Here is a 26715-nt window from a genome sequence, read left to right as displayed (position 1 = left end):
TATAATTCCAAATGCATGAAATTTTTTAAAAAGTGAAAGTTTAACTTCTTAAATACCACGGCTGGTAATCTACACACGCAGAACATTTGGTTCTGCAATGAAAACCGTGAGAGGATTTTCTGGTTGTGCTTGAGTGGAATAATTGTCACCGCTTCAAAAGGTATGTACATTTCTAAATCTCAATTTTCAAATTCAACTGATCAAAATATTAAAAATCGGAGAATGCTATGCTGTGGTGAATACTTTAACTAAGAGATACATGTATCATTTACTGTTGTACGTAGAGTTGAACTCCTACAAAATCAGTTGTCCCACAAGAAATTGCCTAAAAAACTGACATTTCAATTTTGAAATGGTTCTATTTACAGACCTACAAGTTCAAATTTAGTTTTTTTTTCGGGCAATGGGTATGAATGTTGATTTTGGCGGCGTGTGCGCTGTCCTGTGTTGATAGACGTCTTAATAATTCCAAAAACTACATTTTTTCATTAAGTCATGCGTGAGGGGATCGGTTCTGATTGAGGACATCGTGAATGCGTGAGGGGAGGTACAAATCATTTCTTTATATTCAAGCTATGAGTCGTTGAAACTTACTTAAATTTGGCTACATTGTTCATGAAAAAAACACATACGTGAGTGTGCTTAAAAAAGTTTATGAGATTTGATTTTGAAATAATTGTAGGAACCTATAATATGTTTCACGAAGAATAAAGACAAAAAATGTTGTCAACGATTTTGTTTTCTTGCTACAAGTAAAAACTAGACCGATGATTTGCCCAATCGATGTTGGTGAATAATAAATTGGCAGTGTCTGCGCGTACCCGCATGTGGGTACGAATAGTCAAATTGACATTCGTAGGCTACGCGTACCCACATCCGGTTTTATAATAAAATGCAATCAAATCGGGAATTAAACGTGAAATATATACAGAAATTATCGATAATATGGGGATTTCGAGTAGAACGAGTGAAGGGTATGACAAATAATATTTTCGAATTGTATTTATAAGTTAATAATATATAATAAACCTTGCATATTAAATGCACACAGATTGAACATGAAATATACAGTCCCTGTAAACTATAGTCCTATACTATATAAAATCCGAATTTTAAGTTGCTTCCACGCCTCAGAGGCAATATATGTTTTGATGCGCTGAAGGTTTACATTTTCGTCAAACATTTTATTATTTATTAACGAAGCTTTCATAGAAGATTATTGGCATCGGCCTTTGTTTATCAGAAATAATGTATTAGGCCTTAATTTTTGCTGTCGAACTTGTTTATAATTTTTTGCCTCCGTGGATACAGGAAAAAATTATTCTGTAAAACTTTATTTACTCTTTATTTTTTGTGTTTCCAATTCTTCTTTTCTCTGCAGCTGCAATTGACTCCGAGTTTGTTTTTATATACAATTGTAAAAACTTAATCGACTGATACTTTTGAACAAATTGTTCCAATTCATGATAACTTTGAAATGTCTGCCCCAAATGTATATCACTCTTTTCCCATTTTAAGAATATTTATTAACCGAGAAAAACTGTTCACATACATAAATATAAATGTTTATAAAACTTCTAAGTAGTTGATCAATTTTATTCACTAATTGCGACAATTTCTGTATATATTTTACGTTTAATTCCAGATCCGATGACAATTTATTATAAAACCGGATGTGGGTACGCGTAGCCTACGATCGGCAATTTTGCTATTCGTACCCGCATGCGGGTACGCGCAGACACTGCCTAATAAATTCTGTATATCTCTGCCTTTGTTGTTTCGAATATTTCGTGATTTTGGGCGAACAGATTTCGTCTAATAGGTGTCGAGGTTTTCATCGGCGATATAATTTTCTTAGATATATGTGATGATCTCTGTGACGTATATTTGACGACAGGACTACTCCCAGAGGGTTTAGTTCGCTTCTAGGGCGGGGATAACTTGTATCTCCATGGCTTTTTGTAGAGAGTCAATTTCAGTCCTGTTTTCCTTTTTCCTTTGAACAATGGCATTTTTTGAAATTGAACAAATAATTAATAGGTTGATTTCATTGAATCAGTGATCAGTTTACATCTATTAAAGTATAAGGATAAATCTGTGCTTTTTAATCAGCATTGATTTGATCACATTTATTGAGTCAACAAAAGTCACAAAGCCAAAGATTAAAAAAAATGTGTGTACTTCCCCTCACGCATTCCCGATGTCCTCAATCAGAACCGATCCCCTCACGCATGACTTCATGGGAAAATGTTGTTTTTGGAATCATTAAGACGTCTATCAACACAGGACAGCGCACACGCCGCCAAAAACAACATTCATACCCATTGCCCGAAAAAAACTAAATTTGAACTTGTAGGTCTGTAAATAGAACCATTTCAAAATTGAAATGTCAGTTTTTTAGGCAATTTCTTGTGGGACAACTGATTTTGTAGGAGTTTAACTCTACGTACAACAGTAAATGATACATGTATCTCTTCGTTAAAGTATTCACCACAGCATAGCATTCTCCGATTTTTAATATTTTGATCAGTTGAATAAGAAAATTGAGATTTAGAAATGTACATACCTTTTGAAGCGGTGACAATTACTCCACTCAAGCACAACCGGAAAATCCTCTCACGGTTTTCATTGCAGAACCAAATGTTCTGCGTGTGTAGATTACCAGCCGTGAATACACAATGACATGTCAAAATAATTTATGCAATTACATGCAAAACTAACAGATAATTTTTTCTGTTAAGTATGCAATTATTTTGCATAGATATCCCATATATATACTAAACTTACATTTTCTTTAGAACAAGTATAACCCTAGAACAAAGACCTCAATTTAGAAAAAATAATGAGAAAAAATGTTTTAAGAGTAAATGTTGACAACTGCGTAGTAGTTTACAAATAGACCATCATTGATAAAATGTCATAACATTAAAAAAGGTTCTAGAAAAAATGTCCTTTAAAGCATAACAAATCTTACTAGCTTTAGTCTCAGAATAAAAATGTTTACTATACAAATGTACAGTAGAAAAAAATAAACCAAATTTAAAATTATTCTCGATATCCACATATATTCCATTAAATATTAATTTGGTACTGCATACTTTTGTTTGGTGTTTAATGCCACTTTCAGTGCTTTTGGCTTAATCATGGTGGCCAGTTAATATTGCTGGAGAAAGTTCAACTTTCTGGAGAGATCCACAACCTTGTATATGAAAGCTGCTTAGTTCTCAAGAAAGAACAGAGTTGAAGATGTCGGATTATGTCAAAAATTATTTGTCCATATGTTCTTGTTTTTTATAAGATGTAGAATCTTTTGGAAACGGTTACAGACTGACTAGAATGAACAGTATTTATCTAATCAACCTGACTTTACTACAGGAAATAAATCTAGAACTCATTCCTAATTTAAACTAATTTCAGCTCTAAGTAAATAGTCTTTAATTAGGGGGGGTTCAATTGAAACAATATTTACTTTGCCAATAAAAGGGATCATATTGATCTTGATGCAAGGAATAATTTCCTAGGCTAATCGTTGAAGACATTTTGGTACTTAGATATAAAAAGATGTGGTCTGTGTGCGTATGAGACAACTTGCCATCCAAGTTATAATTTGTAAAAGTAAACCATTATAGTTCAAAGTAAGGCCTTCAACACAGAGCCTTGGTTCACACCTAACAGCAAGCTATAACCAGCCCCAAAATTGACTAGTCTTAAACCCTACCATTCAAACAAGAAAATAGAAAACGAGGATACACTTATAAACCCCATCAACAAACATCAACAACTGAACATCAAATTCATGACTTAGGACAGGTGCAAACAAATGTGCATGTTTTTTTATTGATATGTAATGCCTCTTTCAGTGCTCTTGGCTAAATCCTGGGGTCCAGATTTATTGATGTGTAATGCCTCTTTCAGTGCTCTTGGCTAAATCCTGGGGTCCAGGTTTATTGATGTGTAATGCCTCTTTCAGTGCTCTTGGCTAAATCCTGGGGTCCAGGTTTATTGATGTGTAATGCCTCTTTCAGTGCTCTTGGCTAAATCCTGGTGTCTTGGTTTATTTATAATGAAAGTCAAAGTGTCTTTAGAAAACAACAACTTTCTGCATGAAAGCTGCTTAATCCTCAATTAGGATCAGAGGGAAAAAGACCTTGCCATGCACAACCTCAGAGTTGGCAGGCTTGTGATCAATAACATGAACTACTTAGACCACACATGTCCAGATCATGCCCCTCCTTTGATAAACAATTTCCCAGTTTAAACTATGCCTTGTTATTTTTTTTTAGTAAGCATCATTTGAAAGAGCTGTATAATTCTGGATTTGAGAAATTAAAAAACAAGAATGTGTCCATAGTACACGGATGCCCCACTCACACTATCATTTTCCATGTTTAGTGGACTGTGAACATGGGGTCAAAACTTTAATTTGGCATTTAAATTAGAAAGATCATATCATAGGGGACATGAGTACTAAGTTTCAAGTTGATTGGACTTCAACTTCATCAAAAACTACCTTGACCATAAACTTTAACCTGAAGCGGGAATAACGGACGAATGGAATAACGGACGGACAAACAGACGGACGGTCGAACGGATGCACAGATTAGAAAACATAATGCCCCTCTACTATTGTAGGTGGGGCATACAAAAGTTATATTCAAATAAGATTCAGATTATCAGAATATTTATAAATTTTCTTAATGAAAATTTGTTTGTACCTTACTCTAACCTGAGATTTGACAACACTGATATTCTTACAGTAATACAAAAGAATGACGGCACATACAGTACATAGTAGACAAGATAATACCTATACAATACATGAATTTTGGAGTCTACCTATTTTTTAAACAAATAGATATCTACCCTATTGGTTCATGAGGGTATTCATGCTCTGATAACTATAATATACAATATGACTTTACATAAGTGGTGATAAACTGATCATTGATATTTGTATGAATTGTGAAGTATCCATCAATGAGCAACATGCCAAGTTTACAAACAATATTATATACCATAAATATTTATGACAACTTGGCATTGCTTCTGGTATAGAAAAATCATATTACATTTCAGCATAATCTAGTTAAATAATGTTTGAATCCAATAAATAAACAAAAGCCTGAAATTTGCTTATTCAACAAAAAATCTTAAGATATGTTAATCCAAAACTTTAAAAAAAATATTAAGTTTTTGTAAAGATAGGAGGCTTAAATGAAATTAGTCCATATTTCACATAAAATATAAAATATTTCTTCAACCTTTTAAACAAATATATTTTATGTAGATCAATAAATCAGTATTTTTACTACATGTAAGTTTTCAATATATTCATACAAGCTGAAGGAGAGAACCATTGCTTTCATGGCAATTCACTATTTTAGAGTATAACCCAATGTTTTACAAGGAATAAGTAAGTTTTAAAATAAATGTAAGTATGTTGTTTCTGAATTATTATAAAAATCATCTTTACATTGATGGAAACAAGTTTGGCATGCTATTCTTAGTGTTCTCTTTGATTCTTGCTCTGCATGCTAGATTATATAATGAATGCAACATGTAAATTAGAATATCTGAATTCTCTGCATTCTGTGTAAGTTGCCTTTATATGATCTCTGGATTCTTTTAAGTTGTTTAAATCTTCAAGTTTCCTCTGTTTTTTTTGTTTTCGCTGTCCCTGTCTAGTACTGACAACTTCATTTGATTTATGTTGTCATAAGTCTTCATATACTTTCTCTAAATCACAAAAAGGTTCAAACTTTCTGAAACTAGATCTATTCATCTACAAAATGACCATAGGGTTCAATGATTGTTGGTGGTTTAACATCCAGTGGCAAATATTTCATGTATGTATAGGTTCCAGTACTTCCAAGCGGACATGCCACTATGGTAAGGGTTTTACTGTCAGTGGGCAGAAGACAAGTAAGGATCATGTTTCTACTCCCAAGTCACCCTTGGGGTCTTAAGGTTAAATCATGTCCATTTTTTTTTTCAAACATTTTTTTTTTTTCATTTTCAATTTCACGGAAGTCCTTGCCCCAATCAATGTCAAATTTAATTACATCTTACCTAGAGTTTACCTGTAGATTGGAGACAGGTGCTTGTCAATCATGTCCATTTCACTTTGTATCAATTACATCTACAATAATAACAACACAGATATGATCAAAGAGTTTTATGACAATGTCAAAATGTAATTGACATCAATCTATAAAGGTCATCTGTACTTATATAAATAAAAAGAATCAAGATCATCGCTTGTCAGTTCCCATCTGATGGGACAGTTGCAAAAACAAAGAAATTCAAAAATGTTTTGTTTGAGAAATTGTTCATAACAAGGAAATTGAAAAGTAATTTGTCAATCTGCTTTTTTTCTACATAAGTGACCTTATACCTTATACAAAATCTTGTTAATTCTGAAAATGGTTGGTTCAATGACGAACTTATGACGAACTTATAACTTTAATTTATGCAGATAATGTCAGTCAAAGCAATTTCCTGGTTCTGTAACAAATCCAACCTCGTAATTCACATGAAACAAATAACATTCACTATGGATTCATTATTATTCGTTGGATACCAAATTCAACGGGTTTTGTGGGAACAGGTGATCCACGAATGCAAATTTCAAAGAAATATATATTTTCAATAGGTTTTGTATAAAGAGATTGGTAATACCACGAAATCAAATATCCACAAAAATGCAAGTTTTCAGCAATCCACGACCATTGATACCTACAAACATAAATGAATCCCCAGTGTATAGTTTTATTTCGATTAGAGAGAAAACCTTTATTTATAAAACATTCATTAATTTACAATGTAAATGAACCTTGGAGTGACAACAGAAATCAAAATTGAGTATTTTAAAGTTGAATAAAAATAAAACTACCATTGAGATCTGAGAGTGACTTGTTAACATGCCAATAGTTATCCCAAGTCATACATTTTATACAAACAAAATGTAAATTGTGAAGGTTATCTCCGTGGCATGACTGAGCCCACATCAATATCAAAATAAATACAAAATTATAACACAAGATTGTTGGATTCAGAACTGAGATAACTGTTTTTGATTTGAGTGCATCCATTTTTTATTTGATGGACACAAATATTTGTTTACTGGCGCTGATTAAAGGGGCACTAGCTACGATATATATAAAAAAATAAAGTATGATTTTTTTTTAGATCAATCATTAATCAAATTGGAATAATGAAATAATAATTTGCTTTTAGCAATCAATTTCCTTTAATTTTGTTGAAATAAGCGATTAAACATAATTTTTGACTGATTCACTTGCAAGTGAAAACGTCATCATCATTCTAACCGGTATTCATGTGAACTTCAAGTTAACCCCTAGATAGAGATTGACAACGCATGCATTGTACGTGTACTGGTTCTTTAAAGAAAAAGAATGTCAACAATGAAAGTGAAACTACGGTAAATCATTTGATTACTAATTCGATGCACATAAAATCATTCTTATATGGTTAAAAACAATGAGAAACATCTATTTTTAATCTATAAAATAAAATCAAACAGACCTATAAAAATGCAATTGCACGTGTTGGTTTAATCTATTCGTATCTTTATTTTTGTTTACATCGCTTATATGGTCATCCGAGGTCAAATCGATAGTTAATTAGATGGCGTCTGGACTAAAATACACACGAAACGAACCTATATATTATCTACCCCATGCTCTGTAAACTGTTTATTTTAGACTTTTGATAGTTTGGATAAATGTTTTACATTGTTATAAACCAAATATGAGAATTTGAGTCAAATCGGTTACAATGAATTTGACAGCTAGTGCCCCTTTAAGCATCCCCAGTCAATTTAATTGATACTTGGAAATTGAAATACAAGACTGTTATCTACTAAAAACAAATGGATAGTTGTCTCAATGCTAATCATAACAACTTCCTATAATTTCTATACAGAATGTGCTTTTTTTATCAGCATGGCACGGGTTACTAGACACTTGCCCCCTACCCCTTTTCTTTTCCACTAACCTTTACCAAACTAGAAAATTCATAAAGAAATTCATAAAGAATTCATAAAGAAAGTCTGGCAAAATTTGTTTTTGTAGTGCCATAACAGATATACATGTATACATAAAAAGTATGTGTCAATAATACATGGATGCCCCATTCGCAATCATTTCCTTTGTTCATTGCCATGTGAAATAGGGGTCAGAACTCTCATTTGGCATTAAAATTTGAAAGATCACATCATAAGGAACTTGTGTTCTAAGTTTCAAGTTGATTGGACTTCAACTTCATCAAAAACTACCTTGACCAAAAACTTTGACATCAACTTCAAGCGGGACCGATCGAGAGACCGACAAACAGACGAACTTTTGGACGCACAGACAGAGAAAAAAATTGCCCCTAGGTGGGGTATAAAAAGGTTTTTTACTGCAGTAAAGGTGTCCCTCGAACAGAAATCTTACCTGTCTTATTAGATCTTTTGCTATCATAACCTTATAAATAATTCCTCAGATAAATTTATTCTATTTGAATGACATAGTCTGCTTACAGTTATTGAATCAATATGTGGTCTACTTCAAAGTGTTATAATTACTTAATTGAATTTTCAAGTAATTGGATTATGTAAAAAAGTTACGAGAACAAAAAAAGTATCAAAATGATCATTTATTCAATAAAATAAATCTATTAATTAACGTTATCACTAACAAACTTAAAGTAAATTGGCGATATGTTATGATTGCCAATAGATACAACAATCCACCAGAGACCAACCAACTATAGGCTGTTATACTGTTAATACAAAGCATTTATGCTGCACAAAAATAAAATTATTTGATATTGAAGGTAAAACAAATGAATAAAGCCTTCATCTAACTGATTGACTGATGGTTGCTTAACACCCAGTGGCAAGTATTTCATGCATGTTCAGGACAACATCTAAATGAGAAAAACAATTTATTCAATTGTAATATTCCATCATAAACTGGAAATTATTTTCTTGTGTGTAGAAGAAAATGTAAACTTGGATGTTAAATAGCAAATTTCTGTTTTTTTTAGACATATCTTTAATTTCAGTTGTTGATTCGAGGTGGGAAAAAATCATTTAATAAGACACAGTGTGCTTACTATATACAAATCTAACTAGATATCACAGGATATTTGATCTACCTGTTATAATGAAAGTAATTTACCTATTTAAAATAAATTCAACAGAGATATTTCAAAGTTTCGAATTACATCAAAATTCCAAGATTAAATAAAAAAAATCATTCATGTTTAATCACCAGATTATTTAATGAGTACTTTAATATTCCACGTTCAAGTACAAACAAATTCCCAAACAAAATTAAGTTCCTTTCAAAAATTAAGTAACATTATGGTTTTTTTTAAATAATGTCTATAAAATTTACATCAAATGATGTCATTTAAATCTGATTAAATTCCTATCAGAAAAATCTGATTTTTTTTCTATTTATAGAATACCAAAGTACATGTACACGTACACATACAAGAACTTGAAATTTTTACATTGACCACAATGTTTTTACTGTAAATCAAGCCTAAACTAAAAAATAATAAAATAAAATAGCAATCATTGCTGTTAAGAAATCATGTACATGTCTTTTTTATTACAAGTTTTATATGTTTTGTACTTTAAAACAATGTTATAGATTAAACTTTAGTACCTGACATTTCTTTATACTAGCTGTCATACTTCAATAATTTGATATCAAAACTTGACAACAAAAAATTTATCGGCCACACCTGCCATTTAAAAAGAAAGAATGAAATAGTAAAAATAAATTTTAATTTTCTGAAAATATCAATGAATAAAAGCTAGAAAAGAAATTATAAATCCCAGTATTCAAACCAACTCTTATTCTTTTCTATAATGCATTTTCAGCAGAATCACTTATTGACAGATATAATTAGCCAATTGATTACAGGTGTCAAAATATACCTGAACAGGTATGTTTCATAATATTTATTCCATTCATAATCATTTTAATAATTCATAAACTTACCATTATTTACGAAATGAACAAAATGAAATAATCCAAATGAAAATGGTCAAATTAATCCAAATACAGAATCAGAAACTGAATTTTAAAATTCCCGAGACAGAAGTTAGACGGACCTTATCAACAAAGTGAAACCGTTTCTTCACAGGTAATCAGAAGGGCTAGTTACCTTCAGCACATTTAAATAACAATACAAGGAATTCAACATGGTTGACGGGGCATATACTTATATTACAAGTTTTTTTCTGTTCTCTTCACGGGTTTATGAACACAACTAAATTTCAATGTCTATTCCACACATGTTTAATTTGATTGTTTTAATACACATTTTAAACATGACCGTGACATGAAAAGGAACGAAACATTTAAATCATGCAGTGAAAGATTGCTTCTGGGCAATCTTTAGAAGAAGAGAGCTAATTTTGTATTGATTATTAACCAGTGAATATTGGATTGATCAAATCTTTGTTTACAATGTAAACAATTTATTATAAACATGTGGACAAGTATTAAACTTTTGTATATATACTCTATAAGGTCATCAAAGTGAACCTAAAGTCCTGTTAAAGAAAATCTTTTATAACAATATCGGGAGAAGTATTCATTTTATAACATAAATTAGACAGCATAAAAACTATGTCTTGTAAAAAAAGATATTTCTAAAGTTATGTATTATTCCAACAAACTACAATCTTGATTTAAAAAGTATATAAGGAAAAATTTAGTTTTTAAAGTGGAACTTTAATAATAAAATATTGAAACGATTATATAACAAATCTTATATATGCTAATATTCTACCCAAATATCCTTAACATAGACTGTTTCCAATGTTTGCATACGACAAGACTAAGATGACAAAAGTTTAAAAGAGTTTCCACTTTGAAATACTTTGTGTTCTTTTCCAATGACCATCTGGCCTTGCAGTTATAAAACTTTCTAGCAATACTGTTATACTCAAACTCAGAAATGAACCAAAAAAAAATACTGGATTTTGTGTTTTGAGCTCAAAATCTTGATCTTCAAGTTCTGAGTAAAGTTTTATGACAGAGAGCCCTGGTCATTAACATTATAGAATTCTGACTTACACTCTTAACAGGTACTATTAGTTACTTTTTTGAGTTCCCATGTTAATATATGCTCATTTAGAATTTATTGTGTTTTTGAGTTGCTGTCTCATCGACTACTATATCTGGTTTTATCAATATGTATCTATTATCTTTAGAAGTTATATCAACACAAATGGCAAAGATGTTATAAAACCAGTAAAACATGCAATATGTCCTACCTTGCAGAATGAATCAATACTTGGATTATGAATGTCCCATGAAACAGAGCAACAAATTCAAGGAATTGTTGCTTGCATCAGTTAAATTTAGTCCTTTAACTAGACAGAGTGGTACTGTTTGTTTTACAGCAATAAGTCCATGTATGAAATAATGCCACTTGTCTTTCATTCACATTCATAAAATTCTTCACTGTAAATAATTGTATAAAGAAAGTTTGTAAAAAACATCACACTTTTTTTTTCAAATTTGTAGTCCGACTTTAATCCATGTTCCAAATAAACATATTCACAATTTCCAAGAATACAAACTATTTGGAAGTCAGTTAACTTCATTGATTCATTGATTTTAAGTTTTGTTATAACACATGGTAAGAATAATCAATTAATATGGATTTTTATGAAAAAATGAAAACATTTCATATTCACCATGAATGCAATGCTGTGAATATAAACATGAACTACTTATTATCAAAACATGTTATTTCACACTGGAATGAAAATCAATTACAGGTTTGCTACAATTGTTTAACTAAATAATATTGAGTATACTTTTCAATTTCCTGCATGCTGAAAATCTGAATAGGAAACAATATCAAGTTAAAAACTTTTAGAAACAAACATATGAAAATCTATATGCTTATTTCAATTTTTCTCAGTTTCAAATAGCTTTCACTTTCATATTTGCTTGACTAAGTAGGCTTTTCAAAACAGCTGATTATGAAAATAAGTAAGAGAACTGAGCTTTAGCCATGTATCCTTCCAAGCTCATACTGACCAAGGTATACTTTTCAAAGTTATTGCTATTATGAGACATTGCCAAATGGATAAATGTTTGAATATTTTCTTTTAACTTAATTTGAAATCACTTTTGATTTTCATGCTTAATAAAAAACAAAAAACACACACTTCCAAGTAACTTTTGATTTAGAATAGGTCAGTTCCATCAAAGCATAAAAGAGAGGTGAAACATACCAATGGGAAAACCAAACTCAAAAGTCATAAAATAAACTGACCACTCCATGGCAAAAAAAGAAAAAGACAAACATCAGTACGCAGTACACATAACCTACTAGTCAATTGAATCTGTTTCATGAGTTGATTTCCTATTCATGTCATTACTTTAACTTATGATCACTTATATAGATGTCAGTATATCATAGAAGACATTCCTGTGTTAATGCTCCCTGTTTGGCCTAGGTGAATCCAAGACATCAATGTGATCAAATATTGGAACTAGAACTGTATGAAAACAAGAGTGGACACACTGAAATGTCTCACCTGCATAATGTATCATAATTGAATTGAAAGTCTTTAAGATAAATGTTTAACTTCAAGTATCACATAAACATAACATTATCAATGACTTATGTAAATGAGGTGAAACCATATAAAACATGCCAGACAGACAATTGCACCTTACAATTATTCCATTCACAAAATATGGTCAACCAGTTGCTTTTAGTATATGAGAAACAGATGTAACCACAAAATGCTCACATTGACCAATAAACTATGAAAATTAGGTCAAGGTTAGATAGAACCTGTCAGACAGGCATGTACACCTTAAAACATTCCATACACCGAATATAGTTGACCTTAGTTTATAGTAGGCATTTGAGAGACCAACCAAACAATAAAATCTTGACTTTGAGCAATGATAGAAAGCCATGAATAGGTGTATAATTTCTTTTCCTGCAACACTTAAGAGTTTTGAATAGTTTCTGTCCAATAATGTAACAATAAGCAGGATAAGAAAAGAATACCCCCCCCCCCCCCCCCCTTGTAATCTGAAGGTATTCATGTACATAAAATTATGTCAGCTATATTCAACATTTTCAAATTTAACTATCAAAAGCTACATTAAGACACATCTATCCAAGAGCTTATGGTCCCACTATTTTGGTAAGTTTTTACATATTGAATACTGTGGGTTTTTAAGACATCTTCGTGTCACATTGGCTCTCACGAAATGCACCAATGAAGAATTTTCATCTATTTTACCCCAATTATATCTGAAATGACTGTTTATATCTTTTAACATTAAATGAAGGTCTTCCACTCAAACCCCAAGTTTACTATGATCTTCAATGCTGATTACCACAATATGCACAACTCACTAGACAGTGGTGGTGAACATCATTCCAATGTATTATATGTAATTCAAAGCAGTTCTAAATATATGGCATGAGTTTTAAAACATTATCCTAGAGTCTATACTTCACTATCATATAAAGCTTGTTACCGTGGCCTTTAAAGAATAGATTTTACTTTCTACAGAACAAACTTTTAAGAGGAATGACAGTCATAGTAAGTATGCTTATTCAACTAAAATTAGTACATAATGGTGTACACAATTTGTTAACATGAACCAAGGATGACCTGCAAACTTAAAATGAATTTACAGTCTTTCAATGGTGAAACAATTCTAAGCAATTTCTCAAAATATCACAGAAGCAATTTGTAACCATAGACCTAGAATCTGCTACATTACAAGAAGTTTGTGATCTAGATCTTTTCAATGTCAATTCAACCTTATTATTTAACAATAAACTTTCTACTGATGGTGAACTATTATAGAAAGTATCATCATTGAATATCATGGGGTTCAAGGAACCTTGCTGGCAAAAATTAGTAAACTTAAAACATTAAACAATTCTTATGACCTTAACCTTTATGCTATAGCTTCTATCTTATTCACATCACATCCTCTGTATGTGGTAAACAATCTTACAAAGTATCCTCAATAAACTACATATTATACATGTGGTTTCAAAAATATAAAGGGGAATCTATTTTCAAAATGAACCTAAATAATATAGAAAAAAAAGCTTTTGAAATCACCTCAAAACTTCAGATTCCAAATTTTATTTGACTATTTTCAAACCAGATCTCCAATTGATGTTATTAAACTGTTGTTAAAACCTGTAAACAGGAGCAAACAAACATTTTTAAGTTTTGTCTGGATTGTACTTTTTTTTTGCAAAAACAAATTCAGCATGTTTAACTTTAACTGAAATTTAAAAAAATGTTTGCTTTTTTTCCTAATATTTTTGGGAAACTAGTGAATGAATACTTTCAAATAATCCTAAACACAGATGCAAATCTTAGACAAAAATGTTTAGAATCGTAATTTCTCTATTTCATATCCAAGGAAACTTTATGGACTGGTTTTGAGAGTGATTAGGTTCTAAAATACTTAGCAATTTTTGAATATATTTTACCAATGATTCCATGTTTTCTATACAAATTTGTTACAATTTCAGGTTTCATTTGAAAACATTTGAGCAAATAAAGTAAATAAATGATTTTTCGATTTCAATTAAATTTCAGCATGTCTAATTTGTATGCAAAATCTTACAAAATGCTGTTTACACCCCCATTTACCATACCTTTTTCTAAATCCTATTAATTTGAACTGATAAATTACCTCTGCAAGCAGCCTCTACGAACATCAATATAGTTATAAAAAAAGATCAGTAATTTTTTGGCCAATACTATCTATACTTGTTCCAGCATCTATGTAGTTGGTGCTTTCATATCTTTAACATGATATGTCCCATTTAATCTGAATCTGAATTGATAAATTACCTCTGCAAGCAGCCTCAACAACAATTTCTTTGATACATCAATATATTTATACAAATAGAAGATCAGTAATTTGTTTGCCAATACTATCAATAATCGTCCAGCATCTATGTAGTTGGTGCTTTCGTAACTTTAACATGATCATGTCCCATTAAGAAATCAGTACCATAATAAAAGCAATTGAAAACCAGGAAGTGACATCCTTAATCAATTGATTTACCTGTCTTCGTTAATTAGAATGGGTATCCAGGTGAGGCCACGATTTTCTTCAATGAGTAAAAAACAGGTGCTTGTGGTCTGCCAAAGTAAATCCTGGAGTTGTCAAACACTTTCTACATTATATTAAATCAATAACCACCTATAATATAAAGGAGAGAGAGCTTAGGATATCTCAAAGGCCAATCAAAGGGAATTTAATAGGCATCTTGAAAACTTTCCAATGTTTTTTATGATACAATATCAAACTATTTTATTGTTATTTTCAATATGTTTATGACATAAATACAAGTCTATAACTCACAAATGTGAAGTTAAAAATTTAAAAACATAGCATTTTCAAAAGTAATTTTGAAATAAAAAGTGACTGTCAAACCGATATTATTTTTTAAATTGACAGCATGAGACGATTACAATGACTTTATCCTTAATCTTCTCAATGTAATCCACTCTTTACCTGACAGTTATAAATCTCCATTGTGTTACTATCTTTATATACAGTAGACTTAATAAATACTGCTATTTAAAAATAGACAATTAAATATTTTCTGAAAATTTCTTTGAAGTTTTAAGAATATTAAGGTTTTATATGGATATAATCAAGTGAAATTCATGTTCACAGTGAACTGATAAGTCTACAATAAAATTATGCATTTTTAAACGGACTTTTGTAAACATTCTAAATAACTGCCACAAAAGTCTGGTATAGAGCAATTATCTAGAACTGTAATTTTTCATACCTTAAACCACACCTGTCCATTAGAGAAAACTATTTTCTTCTTTTCATTATATTATCTGAGTTAGTGTAAGTAATCTATTAGTCATTCTAGACATGAGTATTGTAGATATGATCTTAATCAATTTGATTAAAAAATATTTTAAATTGATATGGTCTGAAATTCTAACAACTTTAATTTTTGTTCCAGACATAATTCAGGAAGTACTTTCACTATCTTTATTTGAACTTATTCTTTACAAGCTTAAGAGAGTAACCAAGAACCTGTACTTACATTAATCATGTAAAACAGTTTAATACAAATATATATATAGGAGTCTATAGAAAACAACCAATCAGCAAATCTTTAAACTTTTATATAAATATACAAATATAGGTAGTGATAGCATATACTCAATACTGAATAATTTATTTATGTAATAGACAAGACAAACAGTTCATATCTGTGGGTTTTTTTTATTTTTACTTTTAGTGTCATGTTTTATGTTCAGAAACTAGACAGAACTGGTTAAAAAAGAACAAGTGCATTTACCTACTATTACAACCAGGATTCAATAAGTGTTTTCATCTCAAGTTAAAAAATACAAACTAGAGGCTGTAAAAAGTCTGTTTTGCTAAATTAGGTCTTATGTGCATCTTCAACAATGGACTCTCTCCAACATTATAGACTAGACTAAATTCCTGACAAAAATCTATGTGTATTGTAATTGTTTATCCTTTTATACTGTTCTTTTATTTTTGAGAAATGATAACGTCTTCATTTTCCCCAAAAACAAAAAAACAGTAAAACAAATTGTCACAAAAGGGCAATAACTCCTATAACAAGTTGACTGGATTTCAGCCAAATTTAATATATTTACAGATTTTGTTATGCTGATCATTTTTTCTTTTTTAAGTTTCTATCTGTCTTTTATAGTTTTCAAGACAATATGCAAACATGCAACAAATTCGCAGTTCGATTCTATGTAGAAATAATTAGAATTCCAATATTATATAACACCTTAATAAGTTACCTACATTTTTGTAATAAAAACAATGAAGAAGACAGCTTTTCTTTTTTTTAAACATAGATAATAGCAGCAAAGGTAAAAATGCTTGATAGTGATGACCAACATGGGGACAATTCCGTATTTCAGGTGGGGCATAAAAAATATTATTTCCAATTATAGACACTCAGTATAAAATTTAAACTCATCTGAAAGCATCCCTTCAAAGTTCAGTACATAAAAGGTAGGAAGTTATTATGGATATAAATATAGGTAATAACAACAAAACTGTAAACATGACAGGTGATGATGATTACTCAATGATTGCAATGACTTTCGTAGCCTTTAGGTCAATGCTGAAAAACAACACGTTTTTTCTTATCAGAACGAAGATTATTAAGCTTTTTACAATCTATATGTTATACTTTGTTGACAATGCATTCCAACATTACTTATTATGGATCTTTTCTTAAAGTTACCTCAACATGTCCTTAAAACTGTAACTGACAAATCTATCATACTCTATCATGTAACCTTGAGACTAACAACCTACAATAAATAGTTGACAAACTAAAAGGTGGTTAAACAAAGGACATAAATGACCATTTTATTACTCTGAAAGTGTTACCAAGCTCATATATTACTAAATCAGGAGAAGAAACTAGACAACTAAAACACTAGAGTAGTACTGTGGTAATGTTTGTCTTCTTTTTTAAAACGTTTTTTTTTTGTAAATCAAATTTGTCAATGTCTACTTAAAAAGTGTTAAATTATTAAATTAAAGAAGTCAGAAATGTCACCTGTGTTAATTTATATGTATCCTATAATTTTCTAGGAAACAAGCTACAAAATGTATCATGGTTGTATTTACAATCTATCAGAAATTTATATCTTGAATCATATTTTATATTGCATCAATAAGCTTAACATTAATTATGTTATTTGATGGAATTAGGTGATTTATTTATAGATGACAATGATAAAGCATGGAACTTATATTTTAGAATATCAATACAACAGAAAAATCAACAGAAACTTAATAAAGTGTAATTTCTTCACTGAACAATTAAAGATTTCAATCTTGTTTTGGTCCATTAAATTGCAATGTCTTTTTTCAAACAAGTCAAACATCGATATACTCCACTTTCATTTTATCTGACCTATGGCAGTTTAAAAACTTTATCTTTGTTTTAAAAAATGTTATCACTTCCCAAACATAAAGAAACAAACTATCAAGAATGTTAAGTATACTGAAGATCATAATGATGCAACATTTTCATTTGTGTTATTATCTACATTGGTGCAACAATGTATTTTATATTTTATGTAGTTAAAAGGCACTTTCAATATATATATAACAAAATTGACTTACAAATGCAAATTGAAGTTCATTTAAGGTGGCTCATGGGTACAAAAATTTTAGCAAAAAATTAAACCTTTATTTTTTCATTACAAATTTTATTTATTACACTATTAGTTGTTACTTTATGATATGGTACAAAAAACAACCCAAAAAAATTATTTGGTTTGGCCCCAGATGACTTTAAAAATTGAAAAAGCTCCAAATTATCTCCCTTTGGTGCAAAAATGCCATTTTTTGGCCTTAAATTTGAAATATCTTTTTTAAGTCATCGGTGACCTATATTTTTTATTATTGTTTTCAAATAAGCTGTACATAAACTAAATAATTGTAAAATTTAAGCGATTTCTTATATTAGGTTATTTTTTTATTTCGATATTTCCTCTTTTTCTCCTATTAGTTCAACAGAAAAAAAGGACATTTACAAAAATGTATGCTTCTTCTAGAGGCAGATTTTAGCTTAAATGAACGGTGACCCCATTTTTTTATTTCATTTTTCTTTTAAGTATATGATAAAGTTCATTTATGAAAAAATATAGCGAAATCCTATATTAGAAAAAAAAATTCACTTATACCCAGGAGCCCCCTTAACTATTTAATTTTAATAATGCATGAAAATAAAAATCCTACAAATTATATATCTTTTGCATATAGGTACAAATATTTCTCAATCTGAAGAAAACTATTTCTGGCTAGCTTGAAAACTATGCATAGAGTTGACGAAACAAGTGCACTATAGTTACCAGTAATTTTTTTACAGTTTGTTCTTATGTTGTGTTGCAACACCACTGTCCAAGGGAAGGGCAAGGTTCAGAGCACAAGTAGACATGTTCATCATTCTTTAGAAGCCTGTCCCAAGTTAGGAGCCTTTAGTTCATTAGTTGTGATTAAGTTCCGATGCTGACAGAATGTAAGATCATTATCTCTCGCTTTTGTGACAAAAGTCACAGGCTCGAAAAAAAAACTGACAGAGTTAAACTACCTTCAGTTGTGACAGTCCTACAATCTTTAACCAACAAGTTCAGAAAAAAAAGAGTAAAACAGATATTAACTTGATTCACTTAAACTTAAAGGAACACCATGGACATGGTGAAGAAATAAAGTAAAAGTTTATCTCATAATTCCACAATTTCACATTCAAATTATTATAAGACAGTTAAAGGGAAGTAACTCTATTGAACAAATAAGAATTTGTCATTGATCTTGAAAAAAATATATGATAATCATAATACATGTATATTAAAAGGGAGGAATAACCAATAACTATGGCAAGTCATTTTACTATTTATTCGAATTTCAAGATATCTCCTATAATATATAAGATATCTTATATAATATATAAGATATCTTCTTTAATATATAAGATATCTTATATAATTTCATTTTTATAAGATATCTCATATATTATATAAGATATCTTTAATGTTATATAAGATATCTCATAAAGTTTATATGATATCTTATATACTTTAAAAGATATCTTCAAAAGTTTATAAAATATCTTATAAAGTATATGAGATATCTTATAAACAATTTTTATATAGATATCTTATATAATTTATAAGATATCTTATATAGTTTATAAGATATTTTATATAGTTTACAAGATATCTGATAAAGATAATTATATAAGATATCTGATAAACTATATCAGATATCTTATAAACTATATAAGATATCTTATAAACTTTATGAGATATCTTGTAAAACTTTATGAGATATCTTATAAACTTTATGAGATATCTTATAAACTAAATAAGATATCTCCTATAATATATAAGATATCTTATATAATCTCATTTTTATGAGATATCTTATATATTAAATGATATATCTTAAATATTATATAAGATATCTTTAATGTTATATAAGATATCTCCTAAAACTTATAAGATATCTTATATACTTTAAAAGATATCTTCAAAAGTTTATAAAATATCTTATAAAGTATATGAGATATCTTATAAACAATTTTTATATAGATATCTTATATAATTTATAAGATATCTTATATAGTTTATAAGATATTTTATATAGTTTACAAGATATCTGATAAAGATAATTATATAAGATATCTGATAAACTATATCAGATATCTTATAAACTATATAAGATATCTTATAAACTTTATGAGATATCTTGTAAAACTTTATGAGATATCTTATAAACTTTATGAGATATCTTATAAACTAAATAAGATATCTCCTATAATATATAAGATATCTTATATAATCTCATTTTTATGAGATATCTTATATATTAAATGATATATCTTAAATATTATATAAGATATCTTTAATGTTATATAAGATATCTCCTAAAACTTATAAGATATCTTATATACTTTATAAGATATGTTCTAAAGTATATGAGATATCTCATATAGTTTATAAGATATCTTATATAGTTTTTGAGATATCTTATAAAGACAATTAAAATAACTAATTAATGGATGATTTATATTGTTGTACCAACATTCACATAATTATAATCAACTATTTGACAATTTTAATATTATTCATGATAGTTTCTTTCACAAAATGCACTTTGATGTCAAAATGATTCATAAAACATCACTGTGTAATCATCAACATGATCAACAGGTTTGGCAATAACAAGCTGTTTTAAACTATATAAAAATGGTAAATATAAAAAAAACAATCTAAAAATTTATGGAAAAATGGAAATAATTTCAATTGATAATTAATTTGTTTTTTCTTAAAATTAATTCTTATTGCTGTTGATTGTCATAGAATGTTGATTAGGCATTATTTTGATGTCTATGGTGTGACTGTTGTCTCAAGTAGTTTAATATAACAAATACAACAGTACTATATTTGAAATTTTTCAAAAGTGCTGTAGCATACTATATATTCAATTAATATACATTATACAAGACAACAAAAAGAAATAACAATTATGACAATTGACAAGAGGCTAACATACATGAAGGCTAATTGACCAAGGGCTAACAAGTATTGTAGTGCATATGTCATCAGGTACTACGGCACACATTTAACGGGACAAACTCATCCAGATTCTGGCTTATTGATGCACAGGATAAAGATCCCCAGACAGTACAGTACCTTTAGAAGGATAACCATGATCTCGTTATGGATTCAGTTACAATGGTACCTAGCTGTCCTGCACCATCTCAAGTTGGTGTTTGTGACTTGGTATATGAATTCTGAGACTTACTAAAACACAGTGTGTTATAGTAAAACAGTGTGTTATAGTAGTCTCAGATGAATCCCAGATACAGTTAACTTTATAGCTGTATTCTAGCTTTCAACATACAAGTGATATGTACTTTTTCTTTCACCAGTGGCAGATTTAGTTTTTTCAGAGGGCCCAGGATCGCTCTTTTGAAGGATAAAAATAATGGTTGATTATATAGGGAATCACTGAAGCATGACTGAAGTGGGCCCCCTTATGAAAATTTCTGGATCTGCCACTCAGTTCACTGTTTTCTCCTTATAATGTTTAGCTTTGTATGGATGAAGATGAAATATTGTTGACATGTGTTTTCCATTTAAAATCTGATTGTATTTGTATGCCTAGATGCCAGAGACATATAATACAACAACAGAGACATATATGTAGATAATTAGTGGACTTTTTATTTTACTCTACAGAATAAGAAGAATAAGAATAAGAATATTTTATTTCCAATTAAAGGGCCCTATAAAGAGCTTTCATGACATTACATACAAGTACGTAAGATTAGACATAAATTAGAGACATATAATATAGGAAAACAACATTGTTTAATACTATTAAAAATGCTATAAAAGGCCAGGCTATCGTTTCACAAAGAATCGTACGACAATCTTAGATCGTACGTCGGTCGTACGTCAAATCGTAAGTTTTTGACCGTTTCATAAACAATCGTAAGTCGAAATTTATCGCAAGTTTGATCGTAAACTTACGATTGTTAACAGGCAGTCGTAAGTCAAATCGTAGGGATTTTACCTGTCGAAAATTTGTTAAAATCAACAAAATTACATTATTTTAAAGAAAAATAAGTGTCATTGGATCAGTAGAATACATGTATTTATGTAATATTGTCCAATCATAAGTAACTGAAACTTTAAATTTCTGAAATAATCGTATTTCTCAGATCATTTGACTTTATTTTCCTTTAATTCAACGTAGCATCTTGCTTCCAATAGTCCAAATATTTGACCATAAAAACATAGAAGTGAGTGAGCGCACTATAAAGTCTAACAATATAAGGAGGGGATCGGTACGTCATACCACGGTGCTTGTACATATAAACTGTGTACTAAAGTACAGCAAAAAAAAATTAAAAAATTATAAAAGCTTATTTACTAGTTCTACAGCATTTATCACTCATGTTTTACACAGACTTTATGAAGATGACAATAAATACATATGTCAAGCTTTTTAATTACAATCCAAATTAAGACCCTCTCTAGTCTTTAGTCTCCCATTTTCTCACCTATCAATGCATGTCCTGCGGTTATACACTACAGAGGAGGACGATGCTCTTTATTGATAGACAAATAATAGTCCAAAAATTGAGAAAACAATCATTTATAAGTACATGAATGTATTGGTATGAATCCACAGTTTCAATGTAATTTACTAATTATACCAGTTGCCATGCGCTCTATCAGGTTCGCGTTTTTTTTTAGGTATAAAATGTATGCTTCAACCCCGTACTCAATACCTGCTTGGATCTTTCTAATAATTGTAGGTTTGAAAACTATGATAATTTACTTTGCCATTATAGGATTGTTTATGTCTATAAATATACTTATTAAATTTCATTTTCAAATTAAGAATATTGTAAGAATCCTAAATTTTCCAATCCTAAATATGTTTAATTTATTCATTTTTAATTTTATTTTTTTTAGGTGACGAGATTCTTATTTTTAAGTATTCAAGTGGATGGAAGGAAACATTAGAATTTCTTTGATTTTTCAAGTTCCCACCTTGATGAAAGAAAATATATTCAACTATCTTTCAAATACAAAATAAAGTTCCTTCACTCCATTTCAGCTTCAGATAAATATACTCTCCTCGAAGTCAAGATCTTGTTGAAAGTAAGAATTTGGGGTCTTAAAGTCATAATAAACGAGTGACCAGTGAAAAATAATGTTATTCCAATTCTCGAACCAATGCATATACAACCGTCATAAACTTAGTCTTTTGTGCACGATTTTATCATTTTTTTCGCATAAATGTCGTATAATCGTCATTTTTTTTCTTCAATTAGTCAGTGTTGTTGTGAAAATATGGCAGGTAATTAAGTTCGCGTTTTGAAGCCGAAGTTTAACGATTGTCCCCTGTTTGTCAACAATCAACAAAAAGCATGAATATTGAGAATGTGTTTAAAATGTACAATCAGATAATAGTTTATTTTAAGGACATTCATGCGTATTGCGATCACCGGATTTTTACGAGATGGGTCACACTGAGGTTACTTTGCATACGGAAAATATGTCGGGCAGTTGCTTAAAGAATTTTCTTAAGAAATAAGTATATGTACATAAGTTTTATAATGAAAACTATCCATTGAGTTATAAAAAAAGCATATGCATTATTTTTTTTAATTTGAGGTTTCTTATGACTTTAAGAAATGAGCCCGAGCGAAATTATTTTCTCTGTGTCAAAATATTACAATTTTTTATTGTATAGGCAGCGCACGGTAGGTTGTCTCTTGAGTATGCATCTCCACGTAAACAATAGTGTGTTCATTGTATACAGAATTGCTAAAATATTTTGAAAACATCTCATTGTCCCTTCCCCCTCCCGCTTAGAAGAATTAAATACAAGTTTGATAGTCCTCCTTATCATTTCCAAAATTTTACAAAGCCCCCTTGATTTCCTTCCACTCGCACTTCGGTTACAGATCACGAGTGTCATTCGAATTATCGAGAGAAATGATCGTGAAAGAATACCCAACGGTGGTCAAGAATTGTGATTCGGGATTGTGAATGTATCTAATTGAAATTTTACTTTTAAATCTGTGAAAAATCTTTTGTTTTTTTCTAAATACGGAATAAATTCGAGAAAAAAATATGTCTGTAATAATGATTCAACTTTCTCAATGACAATGTGCAATTGGATAAATAAAATATGCACTACTTCAGGAGAAAACACAAAAGGCGCAACACAAGTCTATGGGATTTATTATAAACACATTTTGAGCCTATAATGACTACATTTCTTTCAATATATAGTTACATACTTGAAACTGAATCTTTAGTGTGACCGATTAAACAATGAAATACAAGTTGTTTTCCCTTGAAACCGTTTATTGTGTTTTTAAAAACACTTAATTTTGTTGATTTTTCATAAAAATTGACAGTGAAAGATTGGGTAACGTTTTATGTCGATCGTGAAAGACAATGCGTGACCAGACAAACGCAGGACGTGTGTGGGTCTGTGTGTGTGTGTGTTTTTTTTATATACCGGTGATATATAGCCATTCTCCCCCCCCCCCACCCCCACCCCCCCATGCATGGGAGATAAGCATACACATTACGTTAAGAAAAGCAACGACAACCTACATTTTTCAGACTAAAAAATACTCTCCGAATATTATATCTGTTTTCGTTTAAATAATCAACTTTCTAGTCTGTATCTCGAAAAAGGCTATCATTGTCGTCTATGAGGAAATTAAATTATTTATTACAATCTATAGTTGTTCACATTCGACAAATGTTACGACATAAGTGTTAAAGTACAAATTAAAGTACACTCTTCATGTATGAACAAAACTTTTGACGGTCTCCACCTGTATACAAGGATTTACTTACTATAGAAATCCTTGACCGAGACAAAATGCGTAATTATCACTTTTTTAAAGAATTAATATATGGCGAAGATGTATGAGATTATAAGACAAATATAATGATGAAATAGTTCTCAATACAACAAAGGATATATTTCGTATTCCACAAAAGATTGTCGATGTTCTTTATGATATAGTTAGTATTGATATTGATTTATTGCTGATGTTTAAGGCCACGTTTCTCTATCTTTGACATTTTTCTTCTAGTTTAGTATATTTACCACATGTATCTGCTAGCATCCGTATAATTCGAAAATGCTCAAATAAGAATATTAAAACAATTGCTAAAAAGTTTGCACTAGCTTAAGTGTGTGTAATACTTCAAGAGCATATGGTCCGAGAACACAGTTATTTCGTAAAGTATTTCTTTTAGAAAATAAATGAAAATTAAATAATTGACACCTGCGCTTTCTCAATTATATTTTACAGTGTGTCTTACTATGTTTGAGACTTATTATATCAAAACTATAGAAAACTTCATCGACTCTAACCCAAAATATGGACAATTTTATGTTAAGTGGGTCTTGAAAACTTTTTACAGCTTCCGAAATACTAATTTTAAACCTTTTTCAGCTGGAAAAAATCTCTTTTTTACTTTAAAATTCAGGACCCAATTTTTGTTTACAGTGTTATTGCTATTTGAGGCATAAACATGAAGAAATAAATTTGGAAGGAGTATAAAAATAAATGGCAACCAACACACAGTCCACACTAGGGACTGTGTCATTGTTCCCGGACCATATTGATGTATAAATGTTCTATTCACCTTTATCATCCCCATTATACATGTTACGAACAAAATAACATTTCCAGTTTTAATTTTATATGCAACAAATATAAAGGTGTCATGATTTCCGACAGTTACAACATGAAAAAAAACATCCGACCCTTAGCGCAACTTATGGTTTTACCAAGCTTTCCATACTAGTAGTCAGTGTTCAATGAAATGTCTGTTAAAGTGTGTGTGATGTTAAATTATTGGTTTTAGGATTTGATATGGATACATATGCATAAACCGGTTCTTGTTAATGCATCGATTTATTAATTCAACATTAATGATTGGAAACAAATTGCTGACTGGTCCTGAAATTAGGATAAAAAATATATGAAGGTCTAAATGGAGTTTATAGAATAGAGAAATAAGGTGCTAACATTACAGAAAATGGATAAAAAAAAATAAAAAACCGAGAAAAAAAGCCAAATTATAATAAGGATAGCAAATAACGTGCAGAATAGAGAATAATGAGCAAAATTTATAAAGTCTTAAAAGATTATAGAAAAAATATTTAACAAATTAAATTTAACATATTACAAGAAAACCACAACCCTCTTATATTCTTTGTAACTCATTTTAGAGTAACACTGAATACTCGATCATAGCACAATCGTAAAGAAATTGAGACAAAGGGGTGTGCATCAGCGGGATTTAATTAAGATTCGCCCTTTATATATACACAAATAAAAAAATAAGCATGACCCAAATGAATAAGTAATTTGGACCGGAATACAAAACAAAACAATAAAAAAAAAAAAACCAACGTATATCCTTAATATGTTTAGAACATATATAGGATAAGAACGTGTTTACAAATGCATTACACGTAGCATGTACAGGTTTATATTTAGGCCTTAAACACATTTTTTAGAGTGTAGACATGTTTGCTTTTACACAAGGTCATGTGGATGTGTACGGATTGGTGATTTAGT

General features: G+C 29.8%; 1 protein-coding gene across 13 annotated transcripts in view; it reads right to left on the bottom strand.

Moving 5' to 3' along the window:
- The window catches only part of LOC139489551 (unconventional myosin-XV-like), a 128371-nt gene extending 111046 nt beyond the window's left edge, over positions 1-17325 (bottom strand). For 10 of the 13 annotated variants that reach the window (XM_071276088.1, XM_071276093.1, XM_071276082.1 and 7 more), the window contains exons 1-2: positions 10020-10390; positions 6070-6139 (exon numbers count right to left, since the gene is read on the bottom strand). The gene's annotated coding sequence lies outside the window, so the exon portion shown is untranslated. Of the gene's footprint in view, positions 1-6069; positions 6140-10019; positions 10391-14890; positions 14910-15107; positions 15246-17304 lie in introns of those variants that run through there. The other 3 variants (XM_071276085.1, XM_071276084.1, XM_071276086.1) reach the window with 3 other exon arrangements.
- Positions 17326-26715: the final 9390 nt, after the last annotated feature.

The sequence above is a fragment of the Mytilus edulis genome, chromosome 9, assembly GCF_963676685.1.
Source record: "Mytilus edulis chromosome 9, xbMytEdul2.2, whole genome shotgun sequence".
NCBI lineage: Eukaryota > Metazoa > Mollusca > Bivalvia > Mytilida > Mytilidae > Mytilus > Mytilus edulis.
The sequence above is the reverse complement of the archived record's forward strand: the minus strand, read 5'-3'. Positions and strand labels throughout refer to the sequence as shown.